Source organism: Pararge aegeria, chromosome 1 (genome assembly GCF_905163445.1).
Source record: "Pararge aegeria chromosome 1, ilParAegt1.1, whole genome shotgun sequence".
Classification (NCBI taxonomy): Eukaryota; Metazoa; Arthropoda; class Insecta; order Lepidoptera; family Nymphalidae; genus Pararge; species Pararge aegeria.
In genome coordinates this window covers 9,053,847-9,068,726 of record NC_053180.1, presented here as the reverse complement: position 1 = coordinate 9,068,726, position 14,880 = coordinate 9,053,847, and the positions used below count along the sequence as shown (strand labels likewise).

Sequence of the window (14,880 nt, the reverse complement as noted above, 5' to 3'; positions counted from 1 at the left end):
TAAAACATTACCTGTTCAGGAACAGTTTAAATATACTTTATTGAAAAATGAGTTCTTTAATAAGAAGATACTCCGGAAAAATGAACATCCTGTACATACGCGGACGATGACTGCCAACCGCATGCTCATTACGCGCGCTAACAATACATACGGTGAGCGTACGACCGCCTTTTTGGTTCCGCGATTCATGAACGAACTACCTTCAACGTTGATCCAAAATGTAAATATTAAAGACATTAAGCGTAAACTCAAAGAATACTTTTTAGCGAAGTTAGTTGGCTGACTCTTTTGTATCTCGTATAGTTTATATTATTTTGGTACTTACTACTATTAGAAATTAAAATTGACAGTCTTACTTGGTTCCTATCGTTCTACAATGTAGCAGTATGTTTTTCCCACAGCTGGTTTTATTCTTTTAATTAACACCTTAGGTAATCGTTGCAGATAGGCACCGAGGACAAACCTCTGCGGTTTTTTCGGTGTTTTTATACTAACCATTTTATTGTAATTGCTTTATTTGATAAATAAATAAAAAAAAAAAAAAAAAAAATTAGTGTTAGGGTCCCGGGTGTTCTCCCGGGACTTTTAAGTAAATCTAGTTGTCACCTGTCGAGAAAGAAATGTTATTGAAATAATATTTAAAACTGTTACGTTCTAGGGTTTAAAGATTTTGAATGAAAAGTCCGATGACTCTCATAAAACTAGAGTCTTACGAGAGTCATCAGGTTTTCCTATCTTCTCTTCAATACAAGGTTCCAGAACACACTTCCGAATGCAGCTCAGTCAGTTCAGACCAGCAGACCAAAATGGTAGCCGAGCTCACTACAATAAAATAAAATTAAATTTATTTATTTCTATCAAAATTTAATAAAAAGTTTATAACTAAATAAAAAGCCGCAACATATCCAGTTAGGCAACCCCGACATACAACATATGTTTAACAAAAATTGATCACTTGTTCGCTTGAAGTTAATTTTCCTAATAATTATGTAAATTCTAAAATATTGTTTAATCATTGTTTATAGGTTATATTGGCATTGGCAAACTTTCAAGCTTAATATTGAACAATGTTACCTATTAATAACATTGTTTGCTAGTAAAATTGTTGTAGGTGTAATAAACATAATAAAAAAACCGTGCTAAATTAAATTGAACAATAATATTCCGTACTTCAAAGTTATGAAGTCACGTTTGATCGTAAATTACCATGACAGTCGCTTCCTATAGTTTTGAATCTGGGTTGTGAATTTGATATAAAGCAACCTAAGGCTAGATTCATAAGCAATAAATACTATACATTAGTATTAGTATTTGTTTTAGTACTTTTAATTGGTTTTTTCACCAATAATGATCATCATCATCGTCCTTAGCGTGTTATTGTTTTCATAATCATGTATTTTCTTCTTTCATTAAGAGTTGTCTGGAGTTGATCGCTTAAAGCGATAAGACCGCCTTTGCAGATTTTTGTTTTTGTTGTAGTGTTGTTGCAATAAATAATTTATCTATCTATTGTCCCACTGATGGGCACACGTAGTGAGGAAATTCGATCATTGGCCCACGCCACTGTGAGTTAGCGAGATTTAACGATTATCATCACATGTATATAACTAGGATCGAAGGCGCAGCGGCCGCAAAACGACAGTTTTCAAAATCCAGGCTGGCAGAAACTTATTTTTTTTTTTGACAGAAAACTCTGAGATTGATTTAACAATAACTGCACCGAGGCGCAAATCAAATCTTCCTAAATTTCACTTGCGGTTCGTTAGTCGAACACAGTTAACACTAGGTACAACAATAAGGCTCAACAATCCATGAAGCTTTGAACTCTTGGGATTTGAGTGTTTATCGAAAAATATTTATTTTGATTTCTGTTTCTGAAATTTTCACAGGCTCCGCACAAATTTGCGTATGACGAGGGTTACTTGGTATAGATATTTATGTCGTAAACAATAGGTTTTGTGATTTCAGACACATTTTTTGCACACATCGCGCAAGAGAGACGTAATTAAACATTCCGTTAAAGAATTCTGTTTCATGTGATTTATATTTATAAAGCTCAAAATATATTTTAAGTGCGTTAATATATACATATGTTGGTAATCTCAGCTTTAATAAAATCCCCGCCTACGAATAGAATTAAAATTATAACGCGAATCGAATTTTATTAATTTTATCGTGTGGTGACAGCAGATCAGAATACAGTTGTCCCGGTATTCAACGGGGAATAAAACGGTGAACGGAAAGCAGCCTCGACTGTGTTACTACTAACATTTACTGATATCACAACCCGTCTGCTCGTCGGTCAGCTTGGTGATTATGGGTGAAGCCTCTGTTGAACGCGTCTCAAGGAAGTCGCTGGACCCAAGTGGCGCAAGACGGTGTTATTTGGAACTGACTAAAAAAGACCTAGACCAGCTGTGGACGTCCATTAGTTGACATGATGGTGATGATGATGATATAAAGGTATATCATACTTGAAGTTTGATAAAAAAGGAAGAATCAACAGAAACTCTTTAACTTCACAGACACATAAAGCTAAGTAGAAGATAGAAACAAAAAAAGTGTGTCGATGTAATTTAAAGTTGTGCCAACGTTGATTTAAGAAGCATTTTACGAGTAAATTTACTATAGATTTCCATTGATATGCATCCGATTAAAAAGACGATACTAAATTAGTATCGAAATCTGGCGAACGTTATATCTAAGTATATAAGCTTCATCGTCAACATGTTAATGGACGGCCACTACTGGACAGAGGGGTCCAGCGGCTCCCTGCGACACGCTTGATGGCATCCGTCTAGCGCGTGGGGGGTCTACGAACGCTGCGTCTACCGGTGCGAAGTCGCTATGACAATTTTTTTTTATATGAAATTACCCGATGAAATCCTTGAGATATCATCGGGATGACAGTGATTGACGTTAGTGTAACATGTTAAATGTCTGAACGCTTTATAAGTGCCTGTGATAAGGTCTGCATGAATAAAACATTTTTGAATTTGAATATATCAGAATCTTGTGACCCCAACGTCCATCAATTCGTAGTACTACGTAGCGGATCGGATCACCTCATTCCTGATTTAATCACGTAGGGAATAGAGATACGCCAAGTATAGCTCTCTCCATCGCCCGCTGAGTGAGCCTGAGCCTTTTTAATGAGATCCATAGTTAGTGACCACGTTTCAGAGCCATTAGTCATCACTCGCAACTCGCGTTATTTGTAGTCTTCGGTCTTCAGGCACTTAGATATTTTGGACGAGAAGATGTCACGGAGTTTCAATAACGCCGCCTATCCGAGATGGATTCTAGTAGTTGGTAGATTTAGATAGTCTAAAATACAAAAAATTTAAAGATAACCAAAAACAGTTTTGTTTTATGAAATAAAGCCTTGTAACACCAAATATATCTTTCAGTTTTAATGCAATATGGACACATCTCTACGAAATATAATCATAGCGTAAAGTGCGAAAGTATCCCATAAAACGTAATGGCTTTATGAAATAATGTATTTGTCATTGCCTGAAAAAGGTCGGCGCTTTAATGTTCATGTTGTGAATTATCACCACTTCACGGATTAAGGTATATATGTATAAAATTTGCTAAGGAAAAAATGAGGCAGTCTTTGAAAAGCAAATTGTATGAAACGACATTTCAAATGTAAACGTAAACTATACAAGTTTACGTTTTGGGCACAGCGCCCTCTGCAAAAAAAAAATTAAATCTAAATATTAAAACTATGAAATCAAAATTCTCCAGAATCATTATAATATGGCCTATAAAACGCCGTAAATAAATGATGTAAAATAATGCGTTTAAACTTGCTCATCCATTTAGGCGCTAAGATAACACAAACAGACAGTCATACTGACAAAGTGGTCAAACTTAAAAACACTCTGCTCCTCTGTTTTGCCTCGGGTGTTAAAAACGTAAACTATTAATAAATCCGTGCTGATACAAGGTTAAAACTGAAGACTAACGGCCAATCTCAAACCATTGTGTTTATTTTTTTTTGTAGCTCAGTTTAATTTTGTTTTTATCCTTTTCCAAGCAGTTTGTTCATATAATCAAAATTTATCAGACTATTGAATTTAATAAAAGTTATGTGACAATAAGTGATAAGTTTCAATTTAAGTCATAGTTAATACGTTTGAATACATATACTTGCGTACATAACGTAATTTATAATTTCAGAATTTTCTCTGTTTTGGTCTGGTCGGAGACTTCGGCCGCGTCTAACAAGAACGGGTTTAAACAGCAATTTAACGTTGCGGTACGGTGTCACGCAGAAACCGATTAGGGGTTGCTATAACCATTAACAGCTTACCTCGCTACCACCACCAGGTGAGATGGTAGTCAAGGGCTAACCTTTTGTTGTAAATAGCATAATGATCACAGTAGTATTTTGTAATTCATTGTGAAGTAATAAAACACTTTCAGGATTTTTGTTTAATGTCAAAAACCCGACATTGTATACAATATTAGGAATTTATCCTATAGTGATTGTAGAAAAGTTAATAAAGTGATTCTTCCTACTTCAACAGATTTTTTTAAATAAGCCCAAACTATAGACATTCACATAACACACATGCATATAAACACACAAACACACACACACCCGCACTAAATAAGTCGCTGCATGTTTTCATGTTATATTGTTTTTTTTTTCTTGTATTCGAAACTTATTCATTGTTTTTATTTATCTTTGTTTAATTGACTCTTATTTTCTTTTTTTATTGGCATTTACTATGATCTACTTTTGTTTTATTGGTACTATACATTTATTGTTGGAGGTGGGCGTTAATTGTTGCGACACAGTAGTATACTACTGCAACAGTTATCGTGGCACCATGTTTATTGTGTCAATTATGTAACCTTACCAATATTCTGAATAAATGAAATAAATGAAATTATAAATAAATGAAATATTCTGCATATATGCAGAAATATTATACCTATCTGTTTCATCAACCAGAATACGTGCTCAGTGCAGCATATTAAGCCGATTTTTAAATGATATCCGAGTTACGTCACATCTAAAATGCACTAAATTGACAAAAGCAGCAAATATGTAAGTTATTCAAATTAATATAGAGATACATTCGTAAACTTAAAGCTAAAGCTAAGAGAGTTCCAAACTAACATTATTTACTTATACCTGCCAAAGCCACAGACTGAGTACCGAAATAAAGTTCCTATCCTATAAAAGTCAAATAACTTTGAGCATACATGGTGGTGGCAAGGTGTTTACATACCTAAACGGTGAAGGTTAGAGCATACTTTCTGTGTTAAAATTTGTTTATATAATCAATTTAGTTATAAATTGTTTGATGTCGGATGCACAAAGTAATTTATGTACATACATCGATAATTTAATATTTTTATCTATTTATTATGAATTCATCGGATATAGTAGATAATCATAATGAAAAACATGTTTATATTATATTGGCTGAAGTACAGTGAATTTACTTAGAAGTATGCCTGACTAATTTGGCACCCTTGAGAAGTCCATGTTCGCATGATAAAGCAAACGTTTGTTCAACCGGAAACGGTGATAGCCTTAATGAAAGGGGTTATACCTTGTAGTTAATAGTTCGTCCTCCCTTTCAGAGGAACCGGGTTCCCAGCCTCTAACTTTTCGAAGTTATTATTTATTCCCAATCTTATTTATTTATTTAGTTTTGGTTATCACGCGTTTGTGACAACGACTAAACGAATTTCTTAACTCCGGACTGGTACTTAGAATTTCTAGAAAAAAATCCCTAAAAGCTCTGTATTTGGGGTCCGACCCACCCATCCAGGATTCTGTGATCTGTAGCTAACCTTATATGTTGTAATTCCTTTAGGACTGTAGCTAAAGTAATAAACCCAAGAGGTAGTTTATATATACAACGTGTTACCGAATTACCAGATACTATTGAATGGTGGATAAGTACATATTAGCATATTCATTATTCCATACAAGCAAAACATTCGAAGTGTTTACTCATAAAAACGCTATTGAAGATAAAATAAAGACATGTGCATATGACCTGCGTTACGCGACACGTACCTAATAAAGTGACAGGAGTCACTTGATTTTGATTTTGCATGTGATATTTGGGCTGTATCTGATTTATTTCAGGAAAAACTATGGCAGTGGTTTACTCGACAACTATTAGCGTTTTAGTTTCACAGATAAGTCTCAGAGACAGTTGATAATGTAGCTCTAAAGCCGGTGAAGTAATATTCCGGTTTTCATTCACACGTTATATATATATTTTAGTACTAGCTTCAGAGTTGTGCGTGGTTACACACGCACAACTCTGAAAAGTAATGTTTTCCCGTATAAACTTTTATCCGGTATAATCTGCACAATATACCTCGACCAAGCTTGTCGCATCGGCCACCCTTACTTTTATTTAGTTTTCATGACGGTAATGCGGTATCAAATACAAAAAAATGTTTTTTAAAATTCGAATAGAACAAACAAAAAATTGAAGAAATAAAAAAATAAACTATCCAGCTTCATTATTACTATAGATATTAAATTAGAAAATTTTGCGCGACATAAATAAAAATGGTAGATAGCGTTCTGGACCGATGTCTCGACATTCGACGTAAACGTCAAATTCGCAAACGAAAAATTGCAGTGCCGTCGCCATCTCTCTCTTATCTTCAGCTTTTAGTGCAGCTACTTTCAGTGGTCCTTTTATTTATGAACGCGTTACCTTTGATAATTAAATTAAGAAATTATTTTGTTCTTTCTTTCATAGAGAGAACAAGCAGATGGCCCACCTGATGTTAAGTGGAAAACCAATGTCTATAAACAGAACAACACTTCGTAGGGCAAGCAAGTAACTCTACAAAGTGCCGACATAAACCTCTGATCATAAACCTATGGCGTAACCACTGTAATTTTGCTTGGCATCAGAAATAAACATAGCAGTAGTAGGTTCTTCCTCTACTGCCACCAAAAACTAAAAGTGTTCTACACAACCCTTTGATATGTGAAACTGAGCACTAATTACTGTATTCACACCCCTTTAGCTGCTAGTATATATAATTAGTTCAAAGTATCTTAGTTATTAATTATAATTAATAAAATATTAGAGAAATAACTCTATTTTAACATTATACTGGTAATAAATTTATTATTTGTATAGTCTAAACCACTATACCACTACTATATTCACTGAGATCGACAAAACTCTACCAATATAGCGAAACTTAAGATAATAACCTATATTAAATAAGATTTCCTAACTTTAACAACAACTATCGCTCCAAAGTTAAGTAGGTATAGATGTTTCTTTAGTATGCCTCATAATCATTGGGTTATATTAGTAATATAATTCTTAATATTATGATTACTTAAACGATAAAAAAGCTTGGGTGTGAATTGCTCTAGCTTCATAGCTTAATATAAATTTACTGTGAGATGGTGATAACAAAAATAAATTTATCGGGCGCGTTTGGAACCCTCGTAGCTTTAGGTTCAATTTGGCGAACGAAGTTATCACCATCCCCTTACAATTATGTTAACATATATGTATGAACGTGTTAGGAAATAGGGAATTACAGCACTTGATTATATTAAATATATCAACAAATAATAGTTTGTATACTCATTGATAATGTATTGAAAATAGAATAATGGACTTTAGTAGACTGTCAAATAAAAGTATAGGATCTATGGCGGGGGACGCGGGTTTGACAAGTTAGATTGGCGGCAAAGAAAAGTGAGGACGGATTTAAATTAATGAATTGAGAATAGAAGATTAAGTAAAGTATTGTGGATAGAACGTTACAAATTGGGAATAGATGATTTATAATGGAAACGACATACTTAACGAAATATTGTTGTGGCAAAACAAGAGTCGTATATACTGGTGATGGAGTTGAGATAAGTTGTTAAAAGTTGTTGGTACTATTGTTGTACCTGATGTAGCATCAGATAAGTATATCTCTTATATCCTTTGGGTTATTCAGGTATCATATATGGAGCCCTAGCATTATTTCATACAGATAGCTTATGTAGCATACGTTGCTCTATACAAACAATTTGTTTCAAAAGTCCTGATGTTATTAGTGATAATAGTAGTTATGTTTGACCTGTCTTATATGTTTTGTATCAAAGGGCCTAGCGTTATAACATATGATAATGTTGTAATTGTGTTTATAAGTCTTGTTTTAATTGATTGAATAAAAGAGCAACGGTAGAGTTTCTTGCCAGTGGTCTTCTCTGCCGAAGACAGCATTCCGAACTGGTAGTAGAGTCATTTGAAGGTAATAAGTAATATGAATTATAGAGAAGCCTAATATACAGTATTAGAGTCAGTCTAGTTGTTTTATTTCACTCCTTGGGAAGTCAGGTTTATAGAGTACAGACCCACAACACTGCTCTAAAGCAGGTTGGTGGGCTTTAATGATGTCTTTTATAAAATTAATACTTTAATATTAGAAACTAGGTATTTAGCTTCAATAATACTGTTAATTAATGAAAGATCTAAGTGCACTCCTGAACATTGTGGGTATTATAGTGAATATCTGAATACCATGGTCTTCCATTTTTTTATATTTTTTAGCAAACGCTTCATAAGTGCCTGTGATAGGCCTACATGAATAAAGAAATTTTGAATTTGAATTTAAATTTAATATGCAAATTGTGAAATACCTGGTATTTTTTTTGTTTAATCTATAATTTCAATTGACCAAGCATAGCGAGCTTTTAGGTAGGTGAAACTACACTTTGACCATATATTTTAACTGCTAAAGGGGCAGATGATACTGAGAGAGTCTCAGAGAGCCCGCCCCGCTGTTACTAATCGAACAGTTAGATCCACGTCCACTAATGAACGTCCAGCAATGGACGTTCATTAGTGGACGTGGTTGATGACGATGTACTTTTGTAACAGAAAAAACTCTAATTAGATCCTAGAAAAATCACGAGAGAACCTAAAGAGGCAAAGGAAGAACTGATTTGATGATGATGATACAGAATTCGATCCAAGGTATTATCATTATGACTTTTCTAAGGCTAATCTCTAAACTTAAATTTGAAGATGGAAAACCTGATCTTAAGAGTAACAAAACTCCTAACTAGTGAAAAAATCTCAGTACAATACAAAACATGTGAGTTGAACCATGTTATTTAAAAATAACCATACCTATTTACAATGCCATCATGACTCAGGGCGTTTTAAATCAGTCTTGTTTGACAGAAATACGTGTTTCTTTCGGTTTTGGTACGCAGTATTTGTTCACTAATTATGAATTGCTTTTGGTGTCGGTGGGAATTTATTGGCCGTAATTCAACAAATCAATCACGAATATTATTCTTTATGACTTGTTATTTGTAGATAAGTTATGAACAAGCACAATGTACACAAATAATAAGTTACGGTACAAGATTCATTTGTTCGCAATCAAACGACAAAGGATCCAACTCCCATTTTGTGAAGCCCTAAAAGACCCAAACCTACCTCGGTTTGATTCTTTTAGGGCTTCACAAATAAATTTAAGTTACTGCAGTTTTTTAAAAGAATGTAAACGTCCAGCTACTTCGATTTTAATTGTGCGATTAATTTTAAATTCATTTTTATTTGTTTTCTTTTCTATTGTTCTTATCATTATTATTATTATTTCTTTCTTTTTTTTTCTTTTACCCTTATTTTAAATACTAAATATTTTAAATATTTTAAATCCTAGCTGATTCCGGCGACTTCGTTCGCGTGGATTAAGGTTTTTTTTCCCGCGCGCTCTTTAACTGTTTTAAATCATACTACGGAAATTATTTCAGAGATCGGCATAGAAAGTACATGTCCTTTTCCATAGCATAGGTGTCATGAATTACAAATTTCAAAGCTGTCAGCCCGCGGCTTAGCTCGGAAACAATTTTAATTTTTCCCTCGGAAACTACATAGGGAATCGGAATAAAAGATAGCCTATGTTTTTTTCCATGTCAAAGGCTACACGCATGCCAAATTTCATACAAAACCTGCGATAGGTTGCGGGGTAAAGATCGCTTGTTACCGATTAGGCCGACTATTTATTGTACCAGCCTAGAATTTGTAAATTTGTATTCTTTTCAAAAAGTTTTATTATGTTTTAGTGCTCAATAACCATAAACCAATACTACATAGCAAACGAGACCAGGAACATTTAGACCAAATCAACGACACCTCATTCATCAAATCGACTGAAAACAACAACAAGGCTGGAGATGTATCAAAATACAAAAACACAAACAAACCTACTACCCCTTTCTCAGTATAATAAAAAATAATTTGTGCAACGAACTCTAGCTTTATTTATCTCTAAGCTCTGATCCGTAATTAAGATTTGCATGTTGAGTAGGGTTGCCCCAGATACAGCCTTACCATTTTCTGGACGTCACGCCATGAGTACCTACTTAGCAAATTAAATTCATCTTCTGTTTCTTTTTCTTTCTCTCACCCTCTCACATATTATGAAAGTGAAAATCCATTTTATTTACAGCGCAACAAACGAAAGAACATACCGTCATGTAGTATTAAAATATGCTAGGTATCCCTCCAAAAATTGTTCCATGTATTCGTTGCCAAGATTCGCGAGCTCATAACCCTCACTATTAAGAAATTATAATGTCTTATGAAGAGCCAAGCCCATCACCCTACCAAGAACTGGCCAAAACCTATCTCTTCAAACCTGTCAAAACCTAAGGCAAGTTCCAAATAATATTATAAAAAAAATTCCCGTGTAAAAGAGATGTCAGGTCATTATAACTAACTAACTAACAAATATATTTAACTTTTTAGTTTATTTTTATATAAAGACTGAGACATACGTTATTTTAAATAAATCCCACGGGATAAAAATAGAAATTTCAAAAAAAGTTAGTAATATATGCAAAGGTATTAAAAACGGTATATGAAGACAGTATTAATTTTAATATTGTCATGCTACACAATTTCTAACTACCCTTGTGTATTTTAAAGATATTTCTGATAAACTTTGAAACGTCGCCAGGAGGCTACCTCTATATTTTAAATAAATAAATAAATATACTACGACAATACACACATCGCCATCCAATCCCAAAGTAAGCGTAGCTTGTGTTATGCGTACTAAGATAACTAATGAATAATTTATATGAATTATATACATAAATACTTGTAGTATATAGATAAACACCCACTGACACTGAAAACCATTCATGTTCATCACACAAATATTGTCCAGTTGTGGGAATCGAACCCACGGCCTTGGACTCAGAAAGCAGGGTCGCTGCCCACTGCGACAATCGGCCGTCACATTTCCCCTTTAAAACATTGTACTGTCGGTAAGTGATAAGGCTTTCACAAAACCGACCGACTTCTTCCTTTCGTTTCGGTTTCTACGCGACATCGTACCGGATCGCTAAATTTCATAGCGGCACGTTTTTGTCCGGCCGAAGCCTCCCACCAGACAAAACGACTTACTGAACTGAACCTCATAATCATTTATAATACTAACATTTATGTTATACATTTCCAGAGATCTGAATAAATAAACAAGAAGATAAAAATATCACGCTTTATTAAATTCCAATAATCTCGTCTCTTTGATCTTATACATGAACAAATATCGTTTCACAATGTGATATACGGGTAAAAACATAATAGCGAATTCAAACTAAAGTTTCACCATTTAATTAAAATTGCTCCGAGGAATATAGATTAAAAAAAAAATTAATTAAGAAAATACTTTACCTTAGTACAGTATTGAAGTATAAATTAATCTACGAGTAAATAATATTGAGATATCTGCTATTTTTCCAAGATTATATGATTATTTGAACTAAACCATTTCCCAAATACATTTTGGAATTTCTAGCTGACTGTCAGATTATTTTCCTAGCTAATCTCTGGAAATGCTGAACCGGTTTTTTTGTGAAATTGCTTACTTTCCTTACAGGTAACCATATAAGTATCTAGTAATATTAATTAAAAGAATTATAAAATTGATAGTTTTTGTGTAATCTGCGTTCCGAATGGTAGAGACACTACAAAAGTGCTTATTTTATGTCAATTATATAAATACGTGCATTCCGAGCTTAACTTTAAGTTGGGAATTAATTTATTTTTTTTGACTGGTTTTATAAAGGGGTACATTTTTATTATAATACCTATACGTTTTGTATTTTAAATCGCTAATTAAATAAGAAATAAGGATTCCTTTGCATGCCTAAAATTTTCTGTACCTACCTACTTATGAATTGTCTCTGCTCTACACTAATAAAACATCTTAACACTGTGTTAAAATACGTATCTTTACCTCTTCTCGTAAGATTCGTCTCGTGACTTTAAAACAGCGGAATGTTAAAACAGACCATGCTCACACCATTTTGTGGGTTTAAACAAATAAACTATCGCCGTTACCATTAAACGTATGTGAGCCGATCTGTTTTATATAAGAGTATAAATTGAATCACTTAAACAGTACATTAGGCTTTTGTATAATATAAAATAGAATACCATAAATTAACCCCGCAAAAAGTTAAAAAAACGCCGTTGCCATTAGACATATGCCGAGCATGAGTTTAAAACAGATTTTAGACACAAGCTTTCACCATTCCAGTGCAACGCAGACGTAAACTGTACTATAACTATACGTCTGTTCTATATATAAATATATTTATACATATATATTATATATTTATATATTATTTAATTATTATTATTTAGAAGAAGTAAAGCTTGCTTTTTTGCTGTCGCCAAGCAACATTGCTGTCTGAAGGTTGTTAGAGCTTCTAGGTGTCAATATTTCATCCAACCTCAACTTTGGACAATACATCGAATCCAGGGCAAAAACAGCTGGCAAGAGACTTGGCATCCTCAATAAGGTCAAGCGGTACTTCACGCCTGAACAGCTTCTTACCTTGTACCAAGCTCAAGTTCGATCGTGCATGGAGTACTGTTCCCATTTATGGGATGGATCTGCCAAGTATCTGCTTGATGCCCTGGATTCGGTTGATCGCCGTGCTAGAAGGCTCATCGGTGACCTAGCCAATAAAAAACTTAAGAGTTTGGAACATCGTCGCAAGGTTGCCTGCCTTTCGGTATTCTATAGGATATATTTCGGAGAGTGTGCTCAAGAACTATTTCATCTAGTTCCCCCCTCGCCTTTTTACCATAGAACCGCGAGGCACCGGAAGGATCTGCATCCCTACGTGGTCGATATACCGCGGACGCGTACGAAGCGCTTCGCATCTTCGTTTCTAATTCGCACCGCTAGGATCTGGAATGCTCTTCCAGCTTCCATTTTCCCCAGTTCTTACAACATTAGTACCTTCAAATCAAGAGTGAATAGGCACCTTCTAGGCAAGCGCGCTCCACCTTAGGCTGCATCATCGCTTACCATCAGGTGTGATTGCAGTCAAGCGCTCGTCTATAAATATAAAAAAAAAAAATAAAAAAAACAATTCAATTGCAGGAATATGAGGTTCAACAACTACAGCTCTGGTTGATGGACAAAGGACGGCACTTTGAAGGGTCCTCGCTTGTCCTGCTAAGTGTTGCTCCGTTTATAGGCGATGTTTTGCCACTTACGATTAGTTATATCTACTTCTGGTGGGTCCTTCAATTATTACTAAAGAAAACACATGGCACACAACAATGTGTCCTGCCCAATCCTATAGCAAATCCATATAGCAAAAAATCAACGTCAACCTTACAACCGTTAGGTTGACGTTGATTTTTTGCTATATGAATCGCACAATTCCTAATGCTAAATTCTCGTTTCATTGAAGTTTCATAGTATATGCCCAAGTAATTACACTAACAACAATTGTCTCACAATCAACGTTCTTTTGACGTGCCACCTACTATATGGTTGGTACTTTAAAAAATCATGTTTTATGTTGCCGCAAAACAAGTATCCTTATTCTTAGTTTGATTATTTGTTTTTAGGGTTCACTAACCTAGACTGTATATAATATGTTTTTACACTAGTCTACGGTCATACAATGGACACTGATGATGCAGGGAAGCCTAACCATAGCCGGTTGGTCTGTGATTAAGTTAGAATGTACCCTTTTATTCTTTATTCAGCGATCTTATTTTCCGATTTTATTCAGGAAGAATCCTCTGAACCACATAAGCGAACCTAATTTAGCAATTTACTAAAAAGGAATAACTTTAATTATACCTCCATTGTTTTTATGGGCCTGTGGTATGATTATCCTTATCTGTAATAATGTCCAGGCCACAAACCTGATATAAAGGACTAATAGAGCTCCTGGAGTGAGCCCCGCAACTTCAATCGCCTACAACTTCTGATTACTTACTTTGACCTATTCAAACTTTAACTCTACGAACCGCTACGTTGCATAGCACTTCAATATTTTTTTTTGGATTGTGTGTTTTTTGGATTGTGTGATTAACCCTAATGATTTTAACAGTGTAACGCGGGCTTGTTAGCGAGCCTCGAAATGGGGCTCTGCCAGGAAGACCCGTCCATTGCTCCAAAGTCACACAAAGGGCTTCTAAGGGTCCGTAAAGCGTGCTCGTAAGTAGCCTATACTTACCTAAACCATTTATCCACTGTCTGTTTTACTGATAGCTTCTTAGGTTGCCTGTAAAAGATGAAAAGGCGACGTTATAAGCGGCTTAAAGTGTTAAGTGATAAGGCCACCTGTGCACCCTAATTCATGTACTTTTGTCTTTGTTTTTCTTTGTATTGTTTGTTATTGTTTAGTTGCAATAAAGTTATTTCATCTATTCTATCTATCTAAACTTTCATTAAAAATTAGGCTATCAAAAGAAAAAAGATTATTCAAAATAAGTGATATATATTGCTTTCAGAGATCAGCGTGACGATCGTAATCGTCATCTTTGTCGATCATCATCGTTACTATCAACACATTACCGTAGCCGTTGCGAA

The 14,880-nt window shown here is 34.5% G+C and overlaps 1 protein-coding gene across 1 annotated transcript in view; it reads right to left on the bottom strand.

The window, feature by feature from the left end:
• LOC120627108 (orexin receptor type 1-like) overlaps positions 1 to 14,567 on the bottom strand; it is a 45,032-nt gene extending 30,465 nt beyond the window's left edge. Inside the window, exon 1 of the mRNA XM_039894973.1 lies at positions 14,525 to 14,567. The gene's annotated coding sequence lies outside the window, so the exon portion shown is untranslated. The remainder of the gene's footprint in view (positions 1 to 14,524) is intronic.
• Between the last annotated feature and the right edge of the window lie 313 nt (positions 14,568 to 14,880).